The 22,338-nt window shown below is 47.9% G+C and overlaps 1 long non-coding RNA gene across 1 annotated transcript; it reads right to left on the reverse strand.

Moving 5' to 3' along the window:
- Nucleotides 1–290: 290 nt before the first annotated feature.
- On the reverse strand, nt 291–1,038 carry LOC146618202 (uncharacterized). Its single transcript, XR_014906795.1, has 3 exons — nt 753–1,038; nt 482–659; nt 291–395 (listed from the first exon to the last, which is right to left on the reverse strand). It is a non-coding gene; the product is annotated as an uncharacterized LOC146618202 (long non-coding RNA).
- Between the last annotated feature and the right edge of the window lie 21,300 nt (nt 1,039–22,338).

Here is a 22,338-nt window from a genome sequence, read left to right on the forward strand (position 1 = left end):
AGCCAATATAAATGTAGGCATCAGGGCGGCACTGTAACCTGCTCATCTGGTAGGAAAGTGGCTGAGCTTGACTTTGTGCCTGTACATGCAAACAATTTCATTCACTTCAAGTTTATTTATCTAGCACCAAATTACAACAACAGACACCTCAAGGCGCTTAAACTGTTACGGCCGAGACCGTTTCAGACGAGTGACAGGACTCAAACGCAAGACGCCGAACAGCTCGTAAGTATATTTTAAGAATAATGTTTAATGTTTACACAAAATATTCATAAACAAAAGGTGAGCGTAGACGTTAAACTAAATAACGATCTGGTCCGGGTCAGAGAGGACAGCTATTCCGGGGATTGGACTGGAAAGCAAGTCACAAAGGGTCCAGGAAAAGGTCGGGGTCACTGTAACAGAATGCAGATGTTCAAACATAGATAAGGAGGCATATGAATATGTTGTTTGGCTCAGAATCCTCCTTCGTACTGCGTACTTGCCAACGGAGGTCGGAGATGACATAGAGGGGTGAGTAGTCCGGGTGTGTAAATCCAAAAACTCCTGGCGTGGAGGCAGAGAGGCAGGTAGGTAATTTTGGTAATAGCCTGAGGGACTGCCAGAAGGTCCAGCATCCAAGTAGAAGCTCTTCGCCAGGGGTTGACAGTTAGGTGTAGCTGAAAAAGGAGGCGCACAAAAAACAAACATACAGTGAGGCAAGGTGATTCAAAAAAACACGTAGGGAATTTATGGTGGTGGCCTGCACTGACTGATGTTTAGCAGAGAATCTGGCGAAGAGAGATTGAGAACGCTGGCCTTATGAGTCCCCGGCTAATTACCCACAGATGTAAGCGATCAGCAAAAACACTGAGGCCCCTCCCAGGGGTGGAGACGCCGGCTCGGAGGGAGACACACTGGCACACACCCGGACCATGACAGTACCCCCCCTCAAGGGACGCCACCCGGCGGCCGACCAGCACCCGCCCCACGACGTGACCTAAGAAAATCAGAAACCATCACAGAGTCAAGCATCAAAGAACGAGGAACCCAAGAACGCTCCTCCGGCCCATAACCCTCCCAGTCCACCAAAAACTGCAGCCCCCTACCCCGCCGCCGCACATCCAGAATGCGCCAGACAGAAAACGCAGGGTGCCCGTCAATGAGCCGGGCGGGAGGCGGGGGCACCGGAGGCGGGCACAGACGACTAGACACCACCGGCTTCACCTGAGAAACGTGAAAGACCAGGTGAACCCTCAAGGCAGCAGGCAAACGGAGCTTGACAGCCGTAGGGCTGAGGACCCTGTCCACAGAATAGGGGCCGATGTAACGAGGAGACAACTTGCGGGAGGATGCCCTGAGAGGGATGTCTTTCGCGGCGAGCCACACCTTCTGTCCAGGTGAGTAAACAGGCGCAGGAGACCGGCGACGGTCGGCACAGCTACGTTGGTGAGCCACAGCTCGCAACAGCGCCTCCCGCGTACGAGACCAGACCCGACGGCAGCGCTGTAGATGATGCTGGACCGAGGGGACAGCAAGATCAGCCTCCTCCTCCGGAAACAGGGGCGGCTGATAACCCAAAGAGGCCTCGAACGGTGACAACCCAGTAGCAGACGAAACCAAGGAGTTGTGGGCATATTCCACCCACGGCAGATACGAGGCCCAAGTCGCAGGGTTATGACAGGTCACACAGCGGAGCGCGGCCTCAAGCTCCTGATTTAAACGTTCCGTCTGGCCGTTCGTCTGAGGATGGTAACCAGAGCTCAGACAAGGCCTGGCCCCCAAAGCAGCGCAAAAAGAACCCCAAACTTGGGACGAGAACTGCGGACCCCTGTCCGAAACTATTTCCACAGGAATGCCATGAAGCCGAAAAACATGGTCCAACAACAACGTAGACGTCTCAGCCGCAGTGGGCAACTTCTCCAAAGCGACGAAATGAGCAGCCTTAGAAAACCGATCCACGACCGAGAGAATAGTGGTCTTCCCAGCCGAAACCGGGAGTCCCGTAACAAAATCCAGGGCGATGTGGGACCAAGGGCGATGAGGCGTAGATAACGGCTGCAACAGCCCAGCAGGACGGTGAGTACGCGACTTACACCTGGCACACACAGGGCACGCAGCCACATATTCCCGAACATCTTTGTCCAGAGTGGCCCACCAAAAATGTCTCTTAACCATAGAAGTCGTCCTGCCCCTGCCCGGGTGACACGCAAACCTCGAAGCGTGCACCCATTCCAGTACCTTGGAGCGAGCAGCCGCGGGAACAAAACGCCGGTTAGTCGGTCCCGTGCCCGGATCCGGTTCCGTCCGGAGGCCCCGGTTGATGGCGTCCTCCACCTCCCAGGTAATAGCTCCCACCGTACAGCCGGCCGGAAGAATGGTGGAAAACTCCGCCGGACCCGTGTCAGAGTCAAACTGCCGAGAGAGGGCATCCGGTTTGGTGTTTCTGGAACCCGGGCGATAGGAAATGGAAAAGTTAAAACGTGCGAAAAACAGCGACCAACGAGCTTGACGTGCATTCAACCTCTTCGCACCGCATAGGTACGTCAAGTTCTTATGATCCGTCCACACCAGGAACGGTAGCGCCGCGCCTTCCAGATGATGACGCCACTCCTCCAACGCCAACTTAACGGCAAGCAGTTCCCGGTCCCCCACATCATAGTTCCGTTCCGCTGGTGAAAGCCGCCGAGAGAAAAAGGCGCACGGCCGTAGCTTAGAGGAGGGGCCGGCACGTTGTGAAAGCACAGCCCCCACCCCCACATCAGAAGCATCCACCTCCACAATAAAAGCCTTAGACGGATCGGGTTGAGCGAGGATGGGCGCAGTAGAAAACAGATGTTTCAGCTTCGTGAACGCGCTGTCTGCTTCGGCGGACCAGCCGAACGGAAGCTTCGTAGAGGTAAGGCGTGTAAGCGGAGCCGCCACCAGACTGTAGTTCCTTATGAACCGACGATAGAAATTTGCAAATCCCAAAAACCCCTGGAGTTGCTTGCGAGTAGAAGGCACAGGCCAGTCTGTGACCGCCTTCACCTTAGCCGGATCCGTCTTCACCTGCCCCCCTGCCAAAATGTATCCCAGGAAAGAGACCGATGTCAAATGAAACACATTTCTCAGCCTTGGCATACAGTCTGTTTTCCAAGAGGTGTTGAAGGACAGCTCGGACATGTGAATGATGCTCAGCCAAAGTTTTAGAAAAAATAAGAATGTCATCTAAATAGACGAACACAAAACGGTCGAGGAAATCCCGTAGGACATCATTTATTAGGCCCTGAAACACCGCTGGAGCGTTCGTTAAACCGAAAGGCATAACGAGATACTCGAAATGACCCAGGGGGGTGTTAAACGCGGTCTTCCACTCGTCTCCCTGACGGATTCGCACCAAATGATAAGCATTGCGAAGATCTAACTTAGTGAACACCGTGGCACCCTGTAGCGATTCAACAGCGGAGCTAATGAGTGGCAAGGGATACTTATTTTTAATAGTGACGTCATTCAAGCCCCTGAAATCAATACACGGCCGAAGAGACCCATCCTTCTTGTCTACAAAAAAAACCCCAGCCGCCACGGGGGATGAAGACGGACGGATTAACCCAGCCGCTAGTGAATCCCTAATATACTCCTCCATCGCAGCACGTTCAGGCCTAGAGATACTATATAACCGGCTCTTGGGCAGGGACGCTCCGGGGAGCAAATCAATCGCACAGTCATAAGGGCGATGGGGCGGTAGGGACTGCGCTTTGATCTTACTGAATACTTCCCGCAAATCATGATACTCAGGCGGCACCCCTGAGAGATCGGGGACATATTCGTCAGTCCCCGTAGCCTCCCCCGGGCCGGGAAAACGGGCGGAAGTCAGACAATTGGAGTGGCAAAAAGGGCTCCAGCTGACAACCCTTTGCCCCTCCCAATCCAAGTGCGGATTGTGTAAGCACAGCCAGGGATAACCCAAAGTGAGCGGAGTATCAGGTGAATCGAGGACAAAAAAGGTGAGTTTCTCCCTATGATTCCCCGAAGTGCACAGTGACACTGGACCAGTGTGAAAAGAAATTTTAGTGAAAACCTGGTTATTAATCGCTCTAACTGGAATGGGCGGCTCAAGGCGCACGAGCGGAACGCCTAATCGTTCAGCGAGATCGAGACTGATTAAATTCTGTTCAGAACCAGAATCTAATAAGGCTGTGCATGAATGAGTAATCTGTAGCATCTCCAAGGTGACAGGGAGTTGTAAACGGGGTTTCTGACCAGAATTCGAACCGCCCACCCGTATCCCCGATTCTACCGGCGGGCGACACCTTTTCCCTCCTTCGGTCATGCAGCAATCAAGTGTTCCAGCGAGCCACAGTAAAAACAGGCATGAGCCCGACGCCGCCACTCCCTCTCCTCCGGTGTCAACCGTGACCGGCCAATCTGCATAGGCTCCGGCTCGGGATTAGTGACGTAAGCCGAGGCGACAAACTCATGCGAGTCCACAGTCGGAGGCGGCGACGGTGACGTACCCGGAAACGAGCGCGGTAAACGGCGCTGGGATTTGTAGTTCCTGTCCCTCTCCCTGTCACGCAACCTGTTGTCAATGCGAAGGGAGAGGGATGCCAGTTCCTCAAAAGATTTTGGCTCATCACGGGAGGCAAGCTGGTCTTTCATACCCTCGTTCAATGCCCGGAAAAACACCCCACGCAGAGCGTCGTCAGGCCAACCGGTTTCGGCGGCGGCAGTACGAAAATCAATCAAAAAATCAGCAACCCTCTGACGGCCCTGGCGAAGATCCAGCAGCCTCTGCGCAGAACTACCCTCAGAAATGGGGTGCGCAAACGTTTTCTGGAATTCCCCCAAAAACACCTCATAAGAACAGGTTAACAAAGGATTCTTCGATAGATACGCCTCCGCCCACTTAAGTGCACGATTACGCAGTTTACCCACCAAATAAGATATCTTATTAGAATCCGCAACAAATGTGCGTGGAGAATGACCGAAAACAAGGTCGACCTGAAGCAAAAACCCGCTACAACTGTCACGGTTTGCAGGGGCAAGCCGTGTGGAATATATATAGGACCAAAAGGCGGCAGCTCTGGTGCAGGTGAGGGTTTATTAACAACAAAAATGCAAACAACAAAGGTGCTAGGAACATGAAACTGAAACCTAAACTGGGTAAACTAACAACACAAACCAAGAATGACGGTGCAGGGAGGTCCGGGGAAATACATACAGGGAGACCGAGGGGAAACAACACAGACGAACCAGCAACGAGGACACGGTAACACACACTATAAATACACATGCCAGGAATCAGGGGATGGGAAACAGGAGGGGAACACACCTGGAATACATGATAACTGACAAGGCAGGGGAAACGTAAACAGAACACACTGACATAAGACAGAGCCCTTCAAAGTAAAACAGGAAACACATACACGTAATGACACAGACTCAGAGACGCGGACTAAACGCAGAGACTTACTACACTAAGGAAATGCACAAGCAGGGAAGACATCAACCAGAGGGAACACCACTAAATGCTAGAAAATACAAAACTATCAAAAGTAAAAGTACATAACCAAAAACACTGGGTCACCGACCCAGGACCATGACAGTACCCCCCCCTCAAAGGCTGGCTCCAGACAGCCCAACAAGAAACAAAAACAGCCAGAAAAAAACAGAAAACAACCCGACCAGGGCGGAAGGAGGGCCCGAAGCAAAACAAAACCGGAGCACCAGAAGGCCAAAAGACCAAAAACAAAAAACGAGCCCAAAACCAAAAGAAACAAAGCACACCAAAACAGGAAAAAAAAAAACAAAAAAAAAAAAAACAGTCCAAAACAGAAGAGTCCAGGGGGCCGACAACACAGGAGTCCAAAACAGTTCAGGGGGCCGGCCAGGGGGCCGACAGCACAGGAGTCCAAAACAGTTCAGGGGGCCGGCCAGGGGGCCGACAGCACAGGAGCCCAAAACAGTTCGGGGGGCCGGCCAGGGGGCCGACAGCACAGGAGTCCAAAACAGTTCGGGGGGCCGACCGTGCGGACGGCAACGGCGGCGACGTGGATATGGTTCGGGAGGCCGGCCGTGCGGACGGCAACGGCGGCCACTCAGGCGATGGCGGTCCGGGGGCCGGCCGTGCGGAAGGCAGCGGCGGCCACTCAGGCGATGGCGGTCCGGGGGCCGGCCGTGCGGAAGGCAGCGGCGGCCACTCAGGCGATGGCGGTCCGGGGGCCGGCCGTGCGGAAGGCAGCGGCGGCCACTCAGGCGATGGCGGTCCGGGGGCCGGCCGTGCGGAAGGCAGCGGCGGCCACTCAGGCGATGACGGTCCGGGGGCCGGCCGTGCGGAAGGCAGCGGCGGCCACTCAGGCGATGGCGATCAGGGGGCTGGCCGCGCGGAAGACAGCGGCGGCGCCCAAGTGTCAGGCGCACCGGCCGAGGCTTGGAGGGCACAGGACCAGGCGACGCTGAAGCAGAGGCAGGACCAGGCGTAACAGGAGCACAGGCAGAGGCTGGACCAGGCGTAGCAGAAGCACAGGCGGCCGCAGGACCAGGCGTAGCAGAAGCACAGGCGGCCGCAGGACCAGGCGTAGCAGAAGCACAGGCGGCCGCAGGACCAGGCGTAGCAGAAGCACAGGCAGCTGGACCAGGCGTAGCAGAAGCACAGGCAGCTGGACCAGGCGTAGCAGAAGCACAGGCAGCTGGACCAGACGAGGACGAAGACTCTGATGAGGCCGGACCAGACGAGGACGAAGACTCTGATGAGGCCGGACCAGACGAGGACGAAGACTCTGATGAGGCCGCAGCTGACGAAGCACAGGCTGGAGCTGCAGCTGACGAAGCACAGGCTGGAGCTGCAGCTGACGAAGCACAGGCTGGAGCTGCAGCTGACGAAGCACAGGCTGGAGCTGCAGCTGACGAGGAAGGTTGCTGAACGGGCCCCTCGGACCCTCCAGCGGAGACAGGAGGCTGAACGGGCCCCTCGGACCCTCCAGCCGACGAGGCATGAGGCTGGTGTGGTTCTCCGGAACCACCAGCTGACGAGGAAGGCTGCTGGACGGGCTCCTCGGGCCCCCCAGCTGATGTAGCATGGTGCTGGTGCCCAGCTGACGAGGAAGGTTGCTGAACGGGCCCCTCGGACCCTCCAGCGGAGACAGGAGGCTGAACGGGCCCCTCGGACCCTCCAGCCGACGAGGCATGAGGCTGGTGTGGTTCTCCGGAACCACCAGCTGACGAGGAAGGCTGCTGGACGGGCTCCTCGGGCCCCCCAGCTGAAACAGGAGACAAAGGCCGGAGCGGTCCCTCGGACCCTCCAGCGGAAACAGGAAACAAAGGCCGGAGCGGTCCGTCGGACCCTCCAGCGGAGACACGAGACGAAGGCTGGACGGGCCCCTTGGACCCTCCAGCAGAAGCCATCACAAAGCCCGCAGGCATGGAGTCCACTGGCAGACATGAAGGAAATGGGTGCTGTGCTGAGCACTGGCCCTGCTCAGACAGCACTGACACGGGGCACTTCCCAGGTGGCTGCTTAAACTCCAGGGGTCCAGAATCAGCTGAGGACTGGGACCTAGCCTCTGGGGAAGCCCTGGAGCGGCAAACAGTGCCAATGGCGGCTGAACCAGGAAAAGCACCTTGAGGTGAAATTAAACTTTCTCCCTGCACGGAGTGAATGAGTGAAGCCAATGATACTGGGGCCTGCGCTACAGGCGGCACTGGAGCTACTGGGGCCTGCGCTACAGGCGGCACTGGAGCTACTGGGGCCTGCGCTACAGGCGGCACTGGAGCTACTGGGGCCTGCGCTACAGGCGGCACAGGAGACTGAACTGAGGGTGGCACAGGAGACTGAACTGAGGGTGGCACAGGAGACTGAACTGAGGGTGGCACAGGAGACTGAACTGAGGGTGGCACAGGAGACTGAACTGAGGGTGGCACTGGAGACTGAACTGAGGGTGGCACAGGCTGCGGGGGAGCTAACTGGGCTGAGAGTGGCTGCGCGGGAGGTGATATGCTGTTCACAAAGTCATCTGCCGCACAGAACACCGCCCCTGAATGAACCGTCATACAGTCCGCAAATGGAAAACAGTCCTCACTCACCACAGCCGGCGAATTAGAAGTCCAAACGTCCAGCTGTGGTGTGGCGCGCTTGCGGCGCGATTGGCGTCTCCTCCCCGCAGACGGCTCCGACGGGCCGGGCAAGATCACATCCGGCGAGTCGGGCAGCGAGGCAGGAGTAGCTGAGAGTGGCACAGCCGGCGAATTAGAAGTCCGAACGTCCAGCTGTGGGGTGGCGCGCTTGCGGCGCGATTGGCGTCTCCTCCCCGCAGACGGCTCCGACGGGCCGGGCAAGATCACATCCGGCGAGTCGGGCAGCGAGGCAGGAGTGGCCGAGAGAAGGTGCGGTGTGAGCCGGAGAAAAGCCTGCATAGTCGGAGGGAGCGAGTTCAATAGCCATGGCAGGCCGGAAAAGAGCCGTTGCAGCCGGTCTTCTGTTGCGCGGCGAAGCTCTTCCGGGGGATGTTCCAGCCATAGGCTGAGAAGGATCTCCACATTGTACGTGATGTCGTCCTGGAGCTCCTCGGACGGATTTACAGCCGCTGGGTCCATGGTGGCTGGTTCGTTCTGTCACGGTTTGCAGGGGCAAGCCGTGTGGAATATATATAGGACCAAAAGGCGGCAGCTCTGGTGCAGGTGAGGGTTTATTAACAACAAAAATGCAAACAACAAAGGTGCTAGGAACATGAAACTGAAACCTAAACTGGGTAAACTAACAACACAAACCAAGAATGACGGTGCAGGGAGGTCCGGGGAAATACATACAGGGAGACCGAGGGGAAACAACACAGACGAACCAGCAACGAGGACACGGTAACACACACTATAAATACACATGCCAGGAATCAGGGGATGGGAAACAGGAGGGGAACACACCTGGAATACATGATAACTGACAAGGCAGGGGAAACGTAAACAGAACACACTGACATAAGACAGAGCCCTTCAAAGTAAAACAGGAAACACATACACGTAATGACACAGACTCAGAGACGCGGACTAAACGCAGAGACTTACTACACTAAGGAAATGCACAAGCAGGGAAGACATCAACCAGAGGGAACACCACTAAATGCTAGAAAATACAAAACTATCAAAAGTAAAAGTACATAACCAAAAACACTGGGTCACCGACCCAGGACCATGACAACAACTCCCTGGATCCCCTGAAAATGGTTCGGGCTCCGGGGACGTAGCATCACGGAAAGCTGATGTAGGTGGAGATGCAACGGCAACAGGTTGAGGCAGAGGAGCTGGTGTACCGGAGTCTTGGCCCGCGGGGCCCGAGGCGGAACCAGCAGCAGTAGAAATATCCGCTTGTAGAGCCTGGAGGGACTCCAGTATTTTACTTTGACCATCTCTAAGAGTCTGCTGCTGGGCTAACAGGAACTGAATAGATTGTTCATGACTTCCTAATATCGCCCCCTGCCTCTGAATGGCTGACCGTTCCGCGTCTGCTGAGTCCATAACTACTGGCCAGATTCTACTGTTACGGCCGAGACCGTTTCAGACGAGTGACAGGACTCAAACGCAAGACGCCGAACAGCTCGTAAGTATATTTTAAGAATAATGTTTAATGTTTACACAAAATATTCATAAACAAAAGGTGAGCGTAGACGTTAAACTAAATAACGATCTGGTCCGGGTCAGAGAGGACAGCTATTCCGGGGATTGGACTGGAAAGCAAGTCACAAAGGGTCCAGGAAAAGGTCGGGGTCACTGTAACAGAATGCAGATGTTCAAACATAGATAAGGAGGCATATGAATATGTTGTTTGGCTCAGAATCCTCCTTCGTACTGCGTACTTGCCAACGGAGGTCGGAGATGACATAGAGGGGTGAGTAGTCCGGGTGTGTAAATCCAAAAACTCCTGGCGTGGAGGCAGAGAGGCAGGTAGGTAATTTTGGTAATAGCCTGAGGGACTGCCAGAAGGTCCAGCATCCAAGTAGAAGCTCTTCGCCAGGGGTTGACAGTTAGGTGTAGCTGAAAAAGGAGGCGCACAAAAAACAAACATACAGTGAGGCAAGGTGATTCAAAAAAACACGTAGGGAATTTATGGTGGTGGCCTGCACTGACTGATGTTTAGCAGAGAATCTGGCGAAGAGAGATTGAGAACGCTGGCCTTATGAGTCCCCGGCTAATTACCCACAGATGTAAGCGATCAGCAAAAACACTGAGGCCCCTCCCAGGGGTGGAGACGCCGGCTCGGAGGGAGACACACTGGCACACACCCGGACCATGACATAAACAAGACAGAAGGGACAGAATATTTATTGAGCTAGCAACTGGATAGCACACAGAGTAAAAGAGATGGATGTAACCACGGTGATATCGCCCAGTGATAAACCACAAGAGTCCTTATTGACTCTTAGAATGACCAAATTTACCCCACCGCAGGGAAAAGGGTAACACCACCTGGGTCTGGGTGCAGTTCCCCCCTCCAGGGGCAAGGGTACCTAGACCCGGTTCGTAGAGTACGCTTGGGGAGTGTGATCGTGTGTACAGCGTCTCTTTATGTCTGTCTCCACGTTGGTTGAGTGTGGAGTAAGTGCATATGAGAGCATGAGGGTGGGAATGGATGTTTGTGTCTGTGTGTGCCTGTATGTCTGTGTCTATATGTCAGGTTGGGTGTCAGACGCCACCTCTCTGGGGACATCTCAGGCCCTCCAAGGTTTGGAGGCCTATCTCCCCCTACCACCACTTCCCCTGCCAGTGGCGGACTCCCTCAGACATCGGTGCATTGGTGGTTCTTTGTGTCCGGGGATGAGCGTCCAGGTACACACCGGCTCACTCCTTGGCGGCCGCTTATCAGGGCCTGGAGCCTGGGGCTTGCTCGGGCCACTTCGGAGGTGGGGTGCCCCCGGCCTCTCGGCCTGGGGCTCGGTCACTCAGGCACGGCTGGCTGCCGGCGGAGCTCACGGGCGCATCACTGCAACTCCCCCTGGCTTCTGCTCCGCGGCTGCTGAGTGAGCCCTCATCTGGGACTCTCCTCAGCTCTTTCTGGGACAGTGGCACGGCTGCCCCTCTGTTGGTCTTCCTTGGTCTCTTGTGTTCTGGGGGCCTCTGGATGTCTGGAGTTTTGATCTTCTCCATACCTGCTTCATGCCCTGGAGGACGGGGTTGTGGCCCCCCCACACCCTCTAGCAGATCATTACATGAAGGAACCTTTTAAAAAAACCTCACAGGTGTACACACGGGTGATCACACCCACAAACTACACCCTTTTTGGCTCCTACCTCAAAGCACACTGTGTTCTGTTGATCTTATGTGCTGCACAATAATGTTTAATATTTAGCATTTACTGTCATATTCCCATATATCATTGTGATGTTGTTTATTCTATTACTCTTGTTCTCTTCTGCTTGTTTTCTTTTTTCTTTCTCAGCAGGTGATCCAGGTGATCGATATATGCATTTTTTTCTTTCTGCTCATTCTGTTGGTTTTTGTCTTTTACCCTTCTCCCCCGTCCCTCTTCTCAGCTGTTTCTCTTTCCCTCTTTCTTTCTCCCCTTCTTTCCCCCAGTCAAGTCTGTCCCGTATTCAGTAAGTGAAAATAAAATAAACAATAAAAGGTGAATCAAATGGACCATTACGGCAAGGCTGTGATGGTCAATTTGGTAAAGTAAATCCGTTGGGCATCTTTCTTTGCCTTTAGACAACAATTCTGATGGCAAAAGAGCCAAACGGGACAGGCAAAAAAAAAAAAAAAAAAAAAAGAATGACCAAATTTGACAAAATTAGCACAATGACGTGCTCGTAATGTGAAACAAAATGCCATAAAGTCATCAGAAAAATGTTTACTGTTATCAGGCTTTCTAATATATATATATATATCTATATATATATATATATATATATATATATATATATATATATATATATATATATATATATATATATATATATAAACTTTTCTTCTGACGATGCTGTCTGTGTTGAGAGCTCAGTGGATCTACGTTCGACTACTCCGCCTAGGCTGCACTGCCGAGTGGACAAAAGTAAAACAGTATGTTGGATGTGCCACGCAATGCTCAATTACATTGGTGGGAACTAGTGCGTTAGCGCAGTTAGCTCGGGAACGTGTTGACGCCGTCCAGCCCCACGCACGGGGCGATCCGCGGTAACTCGTTAACGGAGATTTTCCTCGTTATGGCGTTAATGTCATTTTAACGAGATTAACGCTGACAGCACTAGTGGGAATACAATGAATATGACTGCACATTTACGCCAACATCCTAGTGCAAAGACAAGTGGAAGTAGACAAAAACAACAAGCACGCATGCTACAAACTTTACCCGAGTCATTTATACAGCCGTTAGCACATGATTCTCCTTATGGGGACCTGATATGTTTAATATGCTGCCGAGAATATAGCCCAGAAGAAGCGTATAGTATAGCTTTTATTTTGGAAAGAGCCATTTCTCTGTAATAAACTCTTTTCCAAAGATGAGTGATTTCTCGATCAGATAGATTTTTTATTATTTTGTTGTTTCAGCAACATTACATTTGAAAACTGTACTTTTGAGTTAAAATATACATATTTATAATTTTAATACATGACAAATTAAAAAGGCATGAACATTTTTTTTGTATTGAAAAAATATCGAACCGTGACACCAAAGTATCGAACCGAACCGTGAATTTTGTGTATCGTTGCACCCCTAAAAACACCCAGCACGCCCCTGCGGGCGGTTTATCCTTCAAGCTCGGATCCTCTACCAGAGGCCTGGGAGCTTGAGGGTCCTGCGCAGTATCTTAGCTGTTCCCAGGACTGCGCTCTTCTGGACAGAGATCTCCGATGTTGTTCCCGGGATCTGCTGGAGCCACTCGCCTATCTTGGGAGTCACCGCACCTAGTGCTCCGATTACCATGGGGACCACCGTTACCTTCACCCTCCACATCCTCTCGAGCTCTTCTCTGAGCCCTTGGTATTTCTCCAGCTTCTCGTGTTCCTTCTTCCTGATATTGCTGTCATTCGGAACCGCTACATCGATCACTACGGCCGTCTTCTTCTGTTTGTCTACCACCACTATGTCCGGTTGGTTAGCCACCACCATTTTGTCCGTCTGTATCTGGAAGTCCCACAGGATCTTAGCTCGGTCATTCTCCACCACCCTTGGGGGCATCTCCCATTTTGACCTCGGGACTTCCAGGTTATACTCGGCACAGATGTTCCTGTACACTATGCCGGCCACTTGGTTATGGCGTTCCATGTATGCCTTGCCTGCTAGCATCTTGCACCCTGCTGTTATGTGCTGGATTGTCTCTGGGGCATCTTTACACAGCCTGCACCTGGGGTCTTGCCTGGTGTGATAGACCCAAGCCTCTATGGATCTTGTGCTCAGAGCTTGTTCTTGTGCTGCCATGATTAGTGCCTCTGTGCTGTCTTTCAGTCCAGCTTTGTCCAGCCACTGGTAGGATTTCTGGATATCAGCCACCTCCTCTATCTGCCGGTGGTACATACCGTGCAGGGCTCTGTCCTTCCATGATGGTTCCTCGTCTCCCTCCTCTTTCTTGGGTTTCTGCTGCCTGAGGTATTCACTGAGCACTCGGTCAGTTGGGGCCATCTTCCCAATGTATTCTTGGATGTTCGTTGTCTCATCCTGGACTGTGGTGCTGACACTCACCAGTCCCCGGCCCCCTTCCTTCCGCTTAGCGTACAGCCTCAGGGTGCTGGACTTGGGGTGAAACCCTCCATGCATGGTAAGGAGCTTTCTTGTCTTTATGTCAGTGGCTTCTATCTCCTCCTTTGGCCAGCCTATTACCCCAGCAGGGTACCTGATCACGGGCAGGGCGTACGTGTTGATGGCCCGGATCTTGTTCTGACCATTCAGCTGACTCCTCAGGACTTGCCTGACCCTCTGCAGGTACTTGGTGGTTGCAGCTTTTCTAGCGGCCTCTTCATGGTTCCCATTCGCCTGCGGGATCCCCAAGTACTTGTAACTGTCCTCTATGTCTGCAATGTTGCCTTCTGGTAGTTCAATCCCCTCAGTTCTGACTACCTTCCCTCTCTTTGTTACCATCCGACTACACTTCTCCAGTCCGAACGACATTCCAATGTCATTGCTGTATAGCCTGGTAGTGTGGATCAGTGAATCGATGTCTCGTTCACTCTTGGCATACAGCTTGATGTCATCCATGTACAGGAGGTGGCTGACAACTGCTCCGTTCCGTAGTCGGTATCCGTAGCCAGTCTTGTTAATGATCTCACTGAGGGGGTTCAGGCCTATGCAGAACAGCAGTGGGGACAGAGCATCTCCTTGGTAGATCCCGCACTTGATGGTGACTTGTGCTATGGGCTTGGAGTTGGCCTCTAGTGTTGTACGCCACATCCCCATTGAGTTCCTGATGAAGGCTCTTAGGGTCCCATTGATCTTGTACAATTCTAGGCATTCCAGTATCCAGCTGTGGGGCATTGAGTCATAGGCCTTCTTGTAATCAATCCAGGCAGTGCACAGGTTGGTCAGTCTGGTCTTGCAGTCTCGGCTGATTGTTCTGTCTACCAGTAGCTGGTGTTTTGCGCCTCTGGTATTCTTGCCAATTCCTTTCTGTGTCCCGCTCATGTATTGACCCATGTGCCTGTTCATCTTAGCCGATATGATGCCTGACAGGAGCTTCCATGTAGTACTGAGGCAGGTTATTGGTCGGTAGTTGGAGGGGACCGGTCCCTTCTTGGGGTCCTTGGGGATCAGGACCGTCCGGCCTTCAGTTAGCCATTCCGGGTGTCTCTCGTTAACTAGCAGCTGGTTCATTTGTGCTGCCAGACGCTCGTGGAGTGCAGTTAGCTTCTTCAGCCAGTAGGCGTGAACCATGTCGGGCCCTGGTGCTGTCCAACTCTTCATACTGGAGACCCTTTCTTGGATATCTGCCACTGTGATGGTTACTGGACCCTGTTCAGGGAGGTCGCTGTGGTCTGCCCTCAGATCCTCTAGCCACTGAGCATTGCCGTTATGGGTTGCATCCTTCTCCCATATGCTCTTCCAGTATTGCTCCGTCTCCAGCCTTGGTGGTGCTGTTCTCTTATTGTTCCCTTGCCACTGAGAGTACACCTTTGCTGGTTCTGTGGAGAACAGCTGGTTTATTCTCCTGCCTTCTATCTCTCTGGTGTACCTCCTCAAGCGGCTGGCCAAGGCTGTGAGTCTTTGCTTGGCAGTTTCCAAGGCCTCAGGTATGGACAGCTTGCTGTATTTCTTAGGCACCTTATTCGTCGCACCTTTCTGCAACTCCGTTAGTTGGCTAACCTCTCTCCGTGCTACTTTGATCTTGCCCTCTAGCCTCCTTCTCCATGGAGGGTACTGCCCCTTGTGGCTTTTTAAAAAAAGTTTTTTATTAGTTAGAATTAAGTGAGCTTGGCCAACAAAGTGTATGGGTCCATTTTTTGGACATGGATATCTGATAATTATTGCTAACTTAACTAACTTGTAACTACTACTGGAAGCTATTCACAGGAGTGTGGTTATCAGAGTCTGTATGAAGTGAATGACATTCTGTAACTAGAAAGTGCATTTTCTGAAGAAACTGCAGTGTGAATGCTTGAATCTGAATGTATGCACTGAAATGAATTAATTGCTGAATTCTAAGTTAAAAATGTTGAATGAGATGAAAAATACAGAATTTAACCTGAAAACAAAGGTGCTGAACTGCTAAAAGCTGACACTCACACAGAAGAAGAAGTTGGAAAATAGTTGAAAATGTTTAAATGTAAATTAGAAAAACATAAGAAATGAGAAAACACAATTTAGACTCAGAAAACATCTGAATGAATATTAAAAGTTCATATTCTTTGAATCACTGAATGACTAAAATGTGATCCCTCTGCTTGGATCCACACAGTTTTAAAGGTTTACATCTCTGAGCTTTGAAAGACACGCTGTTGGAAAGAGAAGAACGATGGCGACGTTTTGAGAGTAAAATGATGGTTGTAGAGCAAACACTGTGGACACAGCAGCAGTTGAAAGAGAAGTGTTTAAGATGAATCTTGGCAGAGTGAGAGAGGGCTCGTTAAGCAGGCAGGTGTGAGTCTGGTTGCTATAGTGACTGCACCCAATGGCTCCATACACACGACACAGACATGCGCCTCACTTTTGCTGCTTAAAATTAACAGAAACGTCAGCCCTAAACAAATCATTCCCAAATGAAAAGTACAAGTCGTATTGACGAAATTCTTTCACCGTGAGCGACAGCAATGTCCAGTCTACTGAATTCTGTTTTCATGCCTGTGGAGTTTATTATATGGACGTGGTGACCAGTGTTGGTCAAGTTACTTGAAAAAAGTAATCAGTAACTAATTACTGATTACTTCCCCAAAAAAGTAATCCCGTTACTTTACTGATTACTTATTTTCAAAAGTAATTAATTACTTAGTTACTTAGTTACTTTTTAAAAACACGATTTACAACCTGAAGAGGCGATAAAGCGATATATCTTTCAGCCCAATTCTAGTCTCTTTTTTTAACTTGTTTTATCAGTTTTAATCTTTTAACTTCATGCATCAAGCAAAAATTTAATTATATGCAACATTCTGAGTTGAATAAATGAATTTAACATTTAAACCTATTTTCTGCACATTCCAGCTCATAAAATAAAATATTTTTTTTGTTTACACTCACTCTTTCAAATAGATGCAAGTAAAACACAGCAGAACATAAATAAAGTCAAAGACTCAGCGGTCCTGTTGCTCTATTTTCACCTGTAAAGCAGGACAGCGGTAGGCGGAGGTTTACCCTGGTGCAGGTGTGCAGCGGTCAGTGGAAGGATACGGCAGTGTCGCTGTGAGTTTCCCATTACGTTGTTGCGCTCTCGGTGCTTGCTTGGAAGGTTAGGGGTTTTTATCGCTGTAAAAAGAAGTTTTCTTCTCACGCACGATGGACGCTAATGTTTTTGTCACTTTTTATGGAATAAAACTCAAAGTAAGGTCAGTACTTCCACGCTGCACGCTCATACTCTCTCCCACAATCGATATGTGATCCATTGTTGATCTGCACACAGCTGTTGTCACTAACGGCGCACTCGCTTATGTCACTGTCGTGAGACATTCTCGCAAAAAATCACGGTTTTAGTAACGCAGTAACGCAGCGTTCCTACGGGAAAGTAACGGTAATTTAATTACCGTTTTTGCAATAGTAATCCCTTACTTTACTCGTTACTCGAAAAAAGTAATCAGATTACAGTAACGCGTCAGTTACTGCCCATCTCTGGTGGTGACAGTGGAAAGACACCATGCTCTTCTGATTTTCAAACGAACCTTCTGAGCAATTTTAACATTAGAGTCTATGGAAGAGTTGGAGGGAGGAGGCGGTGCATTGGTGACATTTACGAAAGAACCATAACACCTAGTACAATAGTAAACACATTGGATGAAAGAGGACAGCGATGGCTACGTTTTGAGGGTAAAATCATACCTGTAGAGCAAACGCTGGGGACACAGCAGCAGTTTTAAAAAAGATTTTAAGATTAATTATTTTGCTCCTCTCACTCTAGCAGTTGAGCTGTCTCACTCTAGCCCCAACATTCCGTCCCATACACACCCATTATAAACTCTGAAACGGGTGAAAAAACATCATGAAACTTAAACTGGAACTGAAGAAAAAGTATAATAGATATTGAAAAGATAAATACAAGTTGAATAGTTGAATGTCTTGTCTTCGTTTTAAAGTTTGAATGGTGGCTCTATGTCAATGTATGTGGAAGTAGTAAGAGTTTAAAAATGAGTAAGTTGAATGAGAATTTGAAGGGTCTCCCCATTGAAATACATGGTAAATTTTTGTTGAATAAAGTTGAATAAAATTAAAAATATAAATGTTAAAAATGAGAAAAATAGAAGCAGTCATGTCCAAAATAATAGGAATCTAACGATGTTTGAATGGTTTTTCTAAGTTGAACGGTTTTGAAGGAGTAGGCTTTCAAAAAACGTACGGAATAGATAAAATATAATAACTAGAAAGTGCATTTTCTGAAGAAACTGCAGTGTGAATGCTTGAATCTGAATGTATGCACTGAAATGAATTAATTACAGAATTTAAGTTAAAAATTTTGAATGAGATAAAAAAAAAACCGAATTTAACCTGAAAACAAAAGTGCTGAACTGCTAAAAGGTGAAGGTTACACAGAAGAAGGAGTTGGAAAAAAACTGAAAATGTTTTAAATGTAAATTAGAAAACCCTAAGAAATGAGAAAAGAACATTTAGAGTCAGAAAACATCTGAATGAATATTAAAAGGTCATATTCTTTGAATCACTGAATGACTCAAATGTGATCCCTCCACTTTGATCCACACAGTTTAAAAAGTTTAAATGCCTGAGCTTTGAAAGATACGGTGTTGGAAAGAGAACAATAATGGCGACAATTTGAGGGTAAAATGATGGCTGTAACACTGTGGACACAGCAGCAGTTGAAAGAGAAGTGTTTAAGATGAATCTTGGCAGAGTGGCAGAGAGAGCTCGTTAAGCAGGCAGGTGTGAGCCTGGTTGCTATAGTTACTGCACCCAATGGCTCCATACACACGGACACAGACATGCACCTCACTTTTGCTGCTTAAAATGAACAGAAAAGTCAGGCCGAAACAAATCGCTCCCAAATGAAAAGTAAAAGTCGTATTGACGAAATTCTTTCACCGTGAGCGACAGCAATGTCTAGTCTACCTAATTCTCAGTTTTCATGCCTGTGGAGCTTATTATATGGACGTGGTGACAGTGTAAAGACACCATGCTCTTCTGATTTTCAAACGAACCTTCTGAGCAAGTTTAACATTAGAGTCTATGGAAGAGTTGGAGGGAGGAGGCTGTGCATTGGTGGCATTTATGAAAAAACCATAACACCTAGTACAATAGTAAACACATTGGATGAAAGAGGACAGCGATGGCTACGTTTTGAGGGTAAAATCATACCTGTAGAGCAAACGCTGCGGACACAGCAGCAGTTTTAAAAAAGATTTTAAGATTAATTTTTTTGCTCCTCTCACTCTAGCAGTTGAGCTGCCTCACTCTAGCCCCAACATTCCGTCCCATACACACCCATTATAAACTCTGAAACGGGTGAAAAAACATCATGAAACTTAAACTGGAACTGAAGAAAAAGTATAATAGATATTGAAAAGATAAATACAAGTTGAATAGTTGAATGTCTTGTCTTCGTTTTAAAGTTTGAATGGTGGCTCTATGTGAACGTATGTTGAAGTAGTAAGAGTTTAAAAATGAGTAAGTTGAATGAGAATTTGAAGGGTCTCCACATTGAAATACATGGGAAATTTTTGTTGAATAAAGTTGAATAAAATTAAAAATATAAATGTTAAAAATGAGAAAAATAGAAGCAATGTTGTCCAAAATAATAGGAATCTAACGATGTTTGAATGGTTTTTCTAAGTTGAACGGTTTTGAAGGAGTAGGCTTTCAAAAAACGTACGGAATACAGAATAAAATATAACTAGAAAGTGCATTTTCTGAAGAAACTGCAGTGTGAATGCTTGAATCTGAATGTATCCACTGAAATGAATTAATTGCTGAATTTTGAGTTAAAAATATTGAATGAGATTAAAAAAAAACAAAAAAAAACGAATTTAACGTGAAAACAAAGGTGCTGAACTGCTAAAAGCTGAAGGTTACACAGAAGAAGGAGTTGGAAAAAAACTGAAAATGTTTTAAATGTAAATTAGAAAACCCTAAGAAATGAGAAAAGAACATTTAGAGTCAGAAAACATCTGAATGAATATTAAAAGGTCATATTCTTTGAATCACTGAATGACTCAAATGTGATCCCTCCACTTTGATCCACACAGTTTAAAAAGTTTAAATGCCTGAGCTTTGAAAGATACGGTGTTGGAAAGAGAACAATAATGGCGACAATTTGAGGGTAAAATGATGGCTGTAACACTGTGGACACAGAAGCAGTTGAAAGAGAAGTGCTTAAGATGAATCTTGGTACAGTGGCAGGCAGAGCTCGTTAAGCAGGCAGGTGTGAGCCTGGTTGCTATAGTGACTGCACCCAATGGCTCCATACACACGACACAGACATGCACCTCACTTTTGCTGCTTAAAATGAACAGAAAAGTCAGGCCCAAACAAATCGTTCCCAAATGAAAAGTACAAGTCGTATTGACGAAATCCTTTCACCGTGAGCGACAGCAGCTTCTAGTCTACTGAATTCTCAGTTTTCATGCCTGTGGAGTTTATTATATGGACGTGGTGACAGTGGAAAGACACCATGCGGTTCTGATTTTCAAACGAACCTTCTGAGCCCTTTTAACATTAGAGTCTATGGAAGAGTTGGAGGGAGGAGGCTGTGCATTGGTGACATTTACGAAAGAACCATAACACCTAGTACAATAGTAAACACATTGGATGAAAAAGGACAGCGATGGCTACGTTTTGAGGGTAAAATCATACCTGTAGAGCAAACGCTGCGGACACAGCAGCAGTTTTAAAAAAGATTTTAAGATTAATTTTTTTGCTCCTCTCACTCTAGCAGTTGAGCTGTCTCACTCTAGCCCCAACATTCCGTCCCATACACACCCATTATAAACTCTGAAACGGGTGAAAAAACATCATGAAACTTAAACTGGAACTGAAGAAAAAGTATAATAGATATTGAAAAGATAAATACAAGTTGAAAAGTTGAATGTCTTGTCTTCGTTTTAAAGTTTGAATGGTGGCTCTATGTCAATGTATGTGGAAGTAGATACAGTTTAAAGAGGAGGAAGTTGAATGAGAATTTGAAGGGTCTCCCCATTGAAATACATTATAAATTTTTGTTGAAAAAAGTTGAATAAAATTAAAAATATAAATGTTAAAAATGAGAAAAAATAGAAGCAATGTTGTCCAAAAGAATAGGAATCTAACGGTGTTTGAATGGTTTTTCTAAGTTGAACGGTTTTGAAGGAGTAGGCTTTCAAAAAACGTACGGAATAGATAATAATAATAACTAGAAAGTGCATTTTCTGAAGAAACTGCAGTGTGAATGCTTGAATCTGAATGTATGCACTGAAATGAATTAATTGCTGAATTTTGAGTTAAAAATATTGAATGAGATAAAAAAAACAAAAAAACAAACAAAACGAATTTAACCTGAAAACAAAGGTGCTGAACTGCTAAAAGCTGAACGTTACACAGAAGAAGAAGTTGGAAAAAAACTGAAAATGTTTTAATTGTAAATTAGAAAACCCTAAGAAATGAGAAAAGAACATTTAGAGTCAGAAAACATCTGAATGAATATTAAAAGGTCATATTCTTTGAATCACTGAATGACTCAAATGTGATCCCTCCACTTTGATCCACACAGTTTAAAAAGTTTAAATGCCTGAGCTTTGAAAGACACGGTGTTGGAAAGAGAACAATAATGGCGACGTTTTGAGGGTAAAATGATGGCTGTAACACTGTGGACACAGCAGCAGTTGAAAGAGAAGTGTTTAAGATGAATCTTGGCAGAGTGAGAGAGAGAGCTCGTTAAGCAGGCAGGTGTGAGCCTGGTTGCTATAGTGACCGCACCCAATGGCTCCATACACACGTACACAGACATGCGCCTCACTTTTGCTGCTTAAAATGAACAGAAAAGTCAGGCCGAAACAAATCGTTCCCAAATGAAAAGTAAAAGTCGTATTGACAAAATTCTTTCACCGTGAGCGACAGCAATGTCTAGTCTACCTAATTCTCAGTTTTCATGCCTGTGGAGCTTATTATATGGACGTGGTGACAGTGGAAAGACACCATGCTCTTCTGATTTTCAAACGAACCTTCTGAGCCATTTTAACATTAGAGTCTATGGAAGAGTTGGAGGGAGGAGGCTGTGCATTGGTGGCATTTATGAAAGAACCATAACACCTAGTACAATAGTAAACACATTGGATGAAAGAGGACAGCCATGGCTACGTTTTGAGGGTAAAATCATACCTGTAGAGCAAACGCTGCGGACACAGCAGCAGTTTTAAAAAAGATTTTAAGATTAATTTTTTTGCTCCTCTCACTCTAGCAGTTGAGCTGCCTCACTCTAGCCCCAACATTCCGTCCCATACACACCCATTATAAACTCTGAAACGGGTGAAAAAACATCATGAAACTTAAACTGGAACTGAAGAAAAAGTATAATAGATATTGAAAAGATAAATACAAGTTGAATAGTTGAATGTCTTGTCTTCGTTTTAAAGTTTGAATGGTGGCTCTATGTCAATGTATGTGGAAGTAGTAAGAGTTTAAAAATGAGTAAGTTGAATGAGAATTTGAAGGGTCTCCCCATTGAAATACATGGGAAATTTTTGTTGAATAAAGTTGAATAAAATTAAAAATATAAATGTTAAAAATTAGAAAAATAGAAACAGTCATGTCCAAAACAATAGGAATCTAACGATGTT

The sequence above is a fragment of the Diplotaxodon limnothrissa genome, linkage group LG14, assembly GCF_057381915.1.
Source record: "Diplotaxodon limnothrissa isolate DT_005_m linkage group LG14, D_limnothrissa_male_GT1.1, whole genome shotgun sequence".
In the NCBI taxonomy this organism is placed as follows: domain Eukaryota; kingdom Metazoa; phylum Chordata; class Actinopteri; order Cichliformes; family Cichlidae; genus Diplotaxodon; species Diplotaxodon limnothrissa.